Source organism: Narcine bancroftii, chromosome 10 (assembly GCF_036971445.1).
Source record: "Narcine bancroftii isolate sNarBan1 chromosome 10, sNarBan1.hap1, whole genome shotgun sequence".
Taxonomy (NCBI): domain Eukaryota; kingdom Metazoa; phylum Chordata; class Chondrichthyes; order Torpediniformes; family Narcinidae; genus Narcine; species Narcine bancroftii.
This window is the reverse complement of record NC_091478.1, coordinates 24,014,530-24,022,548: the sequence shown is the minus strand read 5'-3', so window position 1 is coordinate 24,022,548 and position 8,019 is coordinate 24,014,530. Positions and strand designations below refer to the sequence as shown.

The window sequence follows — 8,019 nt, the reverse complement described above, 5'->3', positions numbered from 1 at the left end:
CTGGCAGTTCACTTTGCCTGACCCACCAGGTCCCTCCAGCTCCTGTTTGCTTTGAAGGGACTGCCGTTTTATCTGTGACAGTGATCTCCCAATGGCCAACTGCTTTAATTCCATGCCCCACTCCCACGCTCACATGTCTGTCCATGGCCACTGTCCGGGACCACCAAGATCACCCATAAATTTGAGGAACAACACTTGATTTTCCGTCTGGGTGCTCTCCAGCCAGATGGTATTAACATCGCCTACTCTCCCTTCTCCCCCTTTCCTCTGTCTCCTTTCCTCCAGTTCCCCATCCATTCACAGAGCCATCCCTCCTCCCCTACTTGCTGCTGTGTTTTCCCTCTCTATTACCTCCTGCCTGTGGGACTGTGCTCTTCCCCCTGGTAATTTTCTCCACCATTGTGTTTTTACTTCAGCCACAGAGTCTGCAGACATTCGTGTTTTATTTCTGCCATTTCTTGAGTTTTCTAAAAAAAAACAATACATGCTGGCAACAAAGGTAACCAGCTGGTCTGGACTGTGGGAAAATGCAATGGCTTTAGTTATGTTTTCTGGCGGGAACCCTGTGGGTCCTGCCCTGGAGTGAGTGATTCCAATTCAGCTCGAAGTTGGTTGGAACAAGATTCTTTATCCCTTGAAAATGCTACAATGCATTCCAAGAAGTCCCATCAGCATCCAATTGACTGCGCCAAAAGCATATGAACAACTGGATAATTATTCTATTGCTGCTTTCGAATTTTTTTTGCATAAATTTGCTGCCACAATTTCTACATGATCTCACTTCAGAGCACTATGTCAATACAAGTATTGTTTTTTTAATCGTATCATTGGATAATGATTTGAGAATCATCTCTCTTGAGTCTCAAAAGTGTGCACCATTGCAATAGGATGGGTGGAGGTGAGGGGAGGAGATGGCTGAGGGTGGAAAGGTGCCAGGGTGTGACAAAGAGTTGGTTCCTGTGAATTAATCTGATGAGAAGCCAACTCAAAATGTTAACAAAATGTCCACGGATGCTGCTTGACGTGATGAGTATTTCCAGCAAGGTCACTTTTCATCCCCCAATCGTGTCAAGGATGGGGACACTGCACTGAACCAAGAAGGATTAGCTAAGGCCAAGGAGAAAATATTGTTTCAGAGGGGAAATAGAATACTTGCCTTAAAATTAGATCTGTTGAAGAGATGAGAAAAGTGTGAGTTGACCGAATTCGCTTTTGGCCACCTGATTGGAGAATGCCTTCTGGGAGTTGAGCAGAATACAAAAGCTGATAACAATGGAATTTATAGTGGTGTGATTGGTGCGACAAGTGGGTCATGCATTAACTTAAAGACCCAAACTCTCGGTAATTTGTTGATGTGTATGGTTTCTTCCACCTGTTGGAATTCGCTGACGAATAAAAATATGAAACGTCTTAAGCAGCCAAAATGGATGGGGTTGATTCTTGATCTGTCCCCATCTTTGGCAGTGATCCTGCACAGGTAAGTCCACGAAAGGACAATGAAAGAGCACGTATGAGTGGACATGGATAGAAATACAAGTATCAGAGTCAGCTGAATGACCAAAGGAACTGCTCACACTAACCATTCGATACTCTCATACACTATTCATTTATTTGTAGATATGAATACTTATTCTGCATATGTATTTTTTGTCTGTATGTGCGTTACGTCTGGTTGTGTGCCTGCATCTTTTGCACCGAGGACCAGATGATAATAAATTTGATTTATTTATCCCTGTTGACGTGATTTTTTTTTGGAGCTACAAATCCAAAGCACAGCATCAAAATCTGCTTCCAACAGTGGACTTTATTGTGGCACATCCTACACTGATCCTTCCGCCCCACCACCTCTACCCCTACCCTCTCGGAATGTAGAATCTGTTATTGACCGAATCATCTCACGTTATCTTTGGAGTCTGTGCAAATATTTCTGCTTCTATCATCATTTAAAACAAAACTCATCCTTTCAACTGAACCTTCAGATTATTCTTGCATAGGCCAAAATTAACTGACAATTACTTTAATGTTTCTCCGTGTGCTCGTTTTCCTTTGCAAAACACATGCACCTCGTGTTGTTTCCCAGAGACCAGTCGGTTCAGGGAACATATCCAAATCACATTGAATTTACTTCCTTTACCATTAATCCAAGTCACTGCTTGTTGTTTGCAAAAACACTCATTGCTGGAGGAACTCAGTGGGTCAAGCAGCATGCATGAAAGAAAATGAATGGTCAATGTTTCAGGTGAGGAGAGGGGAGGGCAGGGGGGGAGGAATTGTTAACAGATGAGCCAGGTGATTTTTTTAAAAACAGAGAATGTTGGGTGCCTGGAACAAGCTGCCAGAGAAAGCAAGTAGAATGGGAGGATTTAGACTATAAGACATAAGGGCAGAAATAGGCTATTCAGCCCATTGAGACTTCCCCACCATTTAATCATGACCTGATTCATTTTCCCACTCAGCCCCACTGCTTTGGTCTTCTCCCCATAACCTTTGATGCCCTGGCTAATCAAGAACCTATCAATCTCTGCTTTAATGATTCACCAGCTGAATTTCTCCAGCATTTTCTATTTCTGCCTTAATACAGCCAATGATCTGGCCTCCACAACTGCCTGTGGCAACAAATTCCACAGATTTACCACCCTCAGAATGAAGAAATTCCTCCACATCTCTATTCTAAGTGGATGAACTTCAGTCCTGAAGTTGTGCCCTCTTGTCCTAAGCTTCTGAATAGGTGGATGAATCTGAAGGGGTGGAGGGGGAGAAGGTATGTATTAAGTGCAAGTTTGATTTGAACATCATGCTTAGTTACAGACAGGAGGGCTAAAGAGCCCTGTACTGTCAGTTTTTTTTAAATCTTCTAAACCCTTCATCTGGATTCCAGCCTTACAGCCTCTTGTGTTTGTTTTCTTAATAATGTTTCTGATTGTGGGTGCAGACTCGTGTTTATTGTCCATTCAAAATACATTTGAGAAGGTGCTGGTGAGGTGTCATCTTGAACTGCTGCAGTTATCCTGGTGAAGATAGTCTAATGTTGCTCCTGGTCAGGGAGTTCCAGCTCTTAAAGCCTGTGACAATCAAACAGTCGGGTCGGGGAGAAATCTGTTGGTGCTAATATGCCTTCTGCCTTTGTCCTTCCCATAGAGGTCATGGATGTGGGAGATCCTGTCAGAATACCCTGGATAAGTAACTGCAGCCTCTTTGGTATGCATTGCATCCTACATGGTGAAGGGAATGAATGATTGGGATAGTGGATGAAACATCAATCAAAGGGAATTGTTTACCCTGGATGATGTTGAACTTCATGGATGTTGTTGGAACTGGACCCATCCAGGCAAGCAAAAGTTATTGCACGCTTGCTTTGTAGATTCACTGCAGAATACCAAGTCTCTGGCCTGCTCTTGTAGTGATATTGGTTGTGGGCAGATCTAATAAGTTTTCAAAGATGAACAGTGAGATGTTAGGGTTGGAGACTGGGCAGTAGTAATGATCTATGCTTCAACCCAAGTGTGATAAAGCCTGGAATTGAATGGTCCTATGGAGTCAAAACTGGACATCATTAAGCCATTTATTGCCAAGTATTGTATATGCCTCTTAATAAGACTGTCATCTTTGTTTTACTGATGATTGAGGTTAGATTGATTGTAAAGTGGTTTTTAGCATATAATAAAAATGTAAGTTTTTAAAATGATGTCTGGAAGGGAAAAGGAGTGCTGCATTCCTTTCTTGTTATCAGCTTCGTGGCTGATAAGAAGCTCCTTATTTGGTAGGGTGGTGTGCGACTAACTAACGAGAATGTTAAGGAATATGTACTTACATGGAGCAGTTTGAATGCTCTAAAAAACTAGAGGTTAAAAACTATCAATGAAGTGATATTGTAAGCCATCCACATTCCTTTGTTATGGGTTTGCTGCTTGTGGAAGTGTTTCTTGCTGTAACAGAGTTCTCATACTTTGCAAAGTAATTAAAATGTGTTTGTGCAGCTTTGCTTTGGAGCAACTCGGTTCACTTTAACACTTTCAATTTTTTTCATGCATTTTGAGAGCAGGGGAAAACTTGTCCACACTGACAAACAAGAAAGGCCGCAAATGCTGGAAAACTGGAGCAACGCACAAAATGATGGAGAACCTCGGGCAGTATTCATGCCAGGATAAAAAGGTGGTGTAGGGAGCAGCAGGAACTGTCGTGTGATAGTGGTTGGAGGTTGGATGAAAGAAGGTGGCTGGAAGGGGAGAAAGAAATGGGAATAATATAAGAAGCTAGGAGGTGGTAAGAGGAAGAGGCGGCGAGCTTAGAAAACTGCACTCTGATTGGAGAGGACTGTGGAAAGAAGGGAAGGGGTGGAGAGCGGAAGGAAGGGCAGGTCCAGAGGGCTGGGAGGGGAACGAAAATGACTGGAGCCAGAGGGATCAGGAACCCAAGAGAGTAATAACAAGGGGGAGGGCGTATTCCACTTTGTCAGGTAGATACCATTGTTCGGCAACCTCTTGGCTGCAGGTACAACTCGGCATGGAGCCTTGAAATATTTCCTCCACTGAAGAAGTTTTCTGAGGCATTCATGAACAACGTCGAGACGATTCGGAACCAGTAATAAACAATCACATTTGCAATTGTCCAACCAGTTCTTCATTGAATCCACAACATTCCAATTCCAACTGAAAATAAACGTACGTTTCTAATTTCACAAAAGGTTCATTGAACCCCCCCCTGTTTAATCAATAATATGTACTTTATTTTGACCTTGATCGATCAATTCACTCGCTGATTAATTACAATAAACTGATGAAATCAGAAAACAATAAATAATATAATAATTTGGAAAATGTGTCCCATTTCACTTCTGTCGTCTCTGCGTCTTTTTATTTTTCTTTGGGGCATCGGAAATTCTATTGCGAAACCCTGTTTCAAGGTGAGAATTGTGTATTGAACACTAATCGTAATGTCATGTTTTCATATACATTTGGAGACACCACACTGCTCTAATAAGCTCCCAAAGGCAAGAAGTCGCCATGTGGAACTCTGGGGCAATTCAGTGCTGCGGTTTACTTTCAAGGTGGCTTGCAGGCGAGTGTGAAGCGTGTCCTTTCGTGCTATCTATAATGAGGAGTTATAAATCGAAAAGGCAAGTGGACACTTCCATTTGGTGAGAGATATTTGCAGAACGACAGTTGTTTTCAAGTTATGACTTCAACTGAGAAGAAAGATGGTCTATTTTTAAAATCCTTTGCCACTTATCATGAGAGATCAAACGACTGGAATATGCTCTTGACAAATCAGGAAGACTTTTTGGCTCACCGACCCTGTTTCTTTGCCCCGTGAATTCCTTAATGCCATGAGTAATGTCCTTCAGAATCAAAGACCAGCGATAAATTCCCATTGTGACTTCATCCCAGGAAGAGTTAAGTGAAGTGGCCTCTGGTCAATCCATGGGAGAAGATGCAGTTAAAGCAAATAAAATTAAATTTAGCATCAAAACGATGTGCAATAAAATACGTGTGGACTCACATAAGATCCTTTACATTTAGATGGAGAGTGATTCATTAATCTTATTGTTACCCCAATAGTTTTATGGAACCCTAGCATTTGTTAAGTTTGTACGGGCGCTGTGAAACTTTCCAGTACTCTGATTTTACCTTTTCCAATTACTTATTTGTATCACGCTTTTTTAAAAAAAATCGTCTGGATTCTAACAGAACATCCCACGGTTACTTAACCTTCCACGGAGAAAATGGTTTCCTCGACGCTCTTGACTTTGGACACGATTTGAAGATTGCATGCTTTCAAAACTGGCTCGGGCAACTTGTTTCTTCTCTACATTATTACTTTTAACATTTTGGTTGGGGGGGGGGGAGCTGCAACTATTAACCACTTTAAACCTTGCGTCTGATCTGCCCGGTTTCTATCCTGCACTTCAGCGAGATTGCCGTCCCTTTGATGTATGTCTGGGGATTTCACTGAACTCTTTCAATCCAGCCACAGCTCTGTCTACTCCATGGTATGTGCTTCTGAACGTTTTACTTTGAACTCCGAGGCGTTGGGATCTTTTACGAAAAATATCCTAAATTCTGGCTCTAGGCTACAGAGGACAATTACTCCATGCTCTCTCTTTCTCTCTCTCTCCCTCTCTCTCTCTCTCTCTCTCCCTCTCCTCCCCCCCCCCTCTCTCTCCCCCACCCCCTCTCTCCCTCACTCACCCTGTCACCCACCCACTCACACACACACACACACACATTTAACTCTGGTGTTACTGATTTGAACCTCATTTACAAAGGAAAATGATCATAAACACAGCTCCCCCTCCTCCCCCAACCTGTAGACTCATATTTAGTGCAGCACAATTCTGCATAGCCTGGAATCTTGAGTGAATAAAGAAAAGCTGAAAGAACGTAGCGGGTCAGGCAGCATCCACGAGCCTGGACCAGACGGCACATTCGGTATAGAAAGTAGCTTTTGAGTAAAAAGAAGTCTCTTTAGAACAGCAATGAGCAGAAATTTCTTCAGTCCGAGGGTGTGAATCTGTAGAATTCGTGGCAACATACGGCTGCGGAGGCCGTCATTAGATATATTTTAAGTCGATGTTGATAGGTTCTTGATTAGTAAGGGCATCAAATGTTAGGGGGGTAAGGTGGGAGAATGGATTTGAGAGGAAAAGATCATCAGTCACGGTTTGAATGGCGCTTCAGACTCGATGGACTAACTTTGCTCCTATGTCTAATGGTTTCATGGTCATGGGTCAATTGACGTATCGAGTCAGGACCGTCTTATTGAGGCAGTCACATTTAGTGTCCAGACCAGATTTAAGTTCAGTTCTAAATAACTTTTTAAAAATCTTACTGGTCCAACGTTTCACTCTTGAGACGTGTAGTCATGTTTAGTCCTGTTCTTCCCCATCCCATCTCTCCGCGTTATCCAACAATAGCGACACCGTCATTTTCCCGGATGATTTGAAACATCGATGTTCCGCATTATTTTATTATCCTGACACAAAAATTCAGCGGGTTGGTAACCAAAAGAAAGCGAGCGTAATCTAGGTTTTATAATGAAAGCGAACCCTCAACGGATTATCACTGTGAACTACCGATAAATAATTGCGATAATCCAAAAGAGAAACTCCAAAATTATCCATTATTTTGAAATACCATCACATTGTTGAATGTGTTCGGAATTTAGTACATTTAAATGGTCTTCAATGGTGTCTGATTGCATGAAAAGATTGAAGCAGACTCTGGAGTTAAAATATAGAGCATTCCAGGACAGTACAGGCCCCTTGGCCAACGATGTTGTGCCAAACTTTCTCAACAATTTGAACCTTCCCTACCTCACACCCATTTCCCTCTATGTTTCTTCCATTCATGTGCCTGTCAACGAGTCTCTTAAATATCCGTAATGTACCAGCCTCCACCACCACTCCTGGCAATGCATTCTAGGCACTCTCTATGTAAAAATAACTTAGCCCTGACGTCTCCCCTAAACTCTCCTCCCCTCACCTTGCACAGATGTCATCTTTTTTTTGCTACTGTCGCACCCCCCCCCCCAAAAAAAGATGCTGGCTGTCCACCCCATCCATCTATGTCTCTCATAATCTAGTAGACTTCATTCTGCTCCCATTTTGTATTTTACTCTCTCTGGAGGTCCTTGAAGATTTAGAAAGTCGTCTCCTTTTTCACTCCAAAGATAAAAGCCCTCGAGATGTTAACCTTGCCTCATGGGACACGTTTTCCAATCCAGGCAACATACTAGTAAATCTCCTCTGCACCCTCTCCATTGCTTCCACAATCTTCCTATAATGAGGCGTCCAGAACTGAACACAATATTCCAAGTGCGGTCTAACCAGAGTTTTACAGACCTGCAACATTACCTCATCACTCTGGAACTCAATCCCCCGACTAATGAAAGCCAACATACCATAAGCCCTCTTAACTACTCGATCAAACTGCCCTGCAAACTTGAGAGATCTATGGATTTAAACCACTAGTTTTCAAACTCTTTCTATCCACTCACATACCACCTTAAACAATCCCTTAC

The 8,019-nt window shown here is 42.5% G+C and overlaps 1 long non-coding RNA gene across 1 annotated transcript; it reads right to left on the bottom strand.

Annotated features, from left to right (window-relative positions):
• Nucleotides 1-4,704: 4,704 nt before the first annotated feature.
• Nucleotides 4,705-5,603, bottom strand: LOC138743913 (uncharacterized). Its single transcript, XR_011345111.1, has 2 exons — nucleotides 5,500-5,603; nucleotides 4,705-5,409 (listed from the first exon to the last, which is right to left on the bottom strand). It is a non-coding gene; the product is annotated as an uncharacterized lncRNA (long non-coding RNA).
• Nucleotides 5,604-8,019: the final 2,416 nt, after the last annotated feature.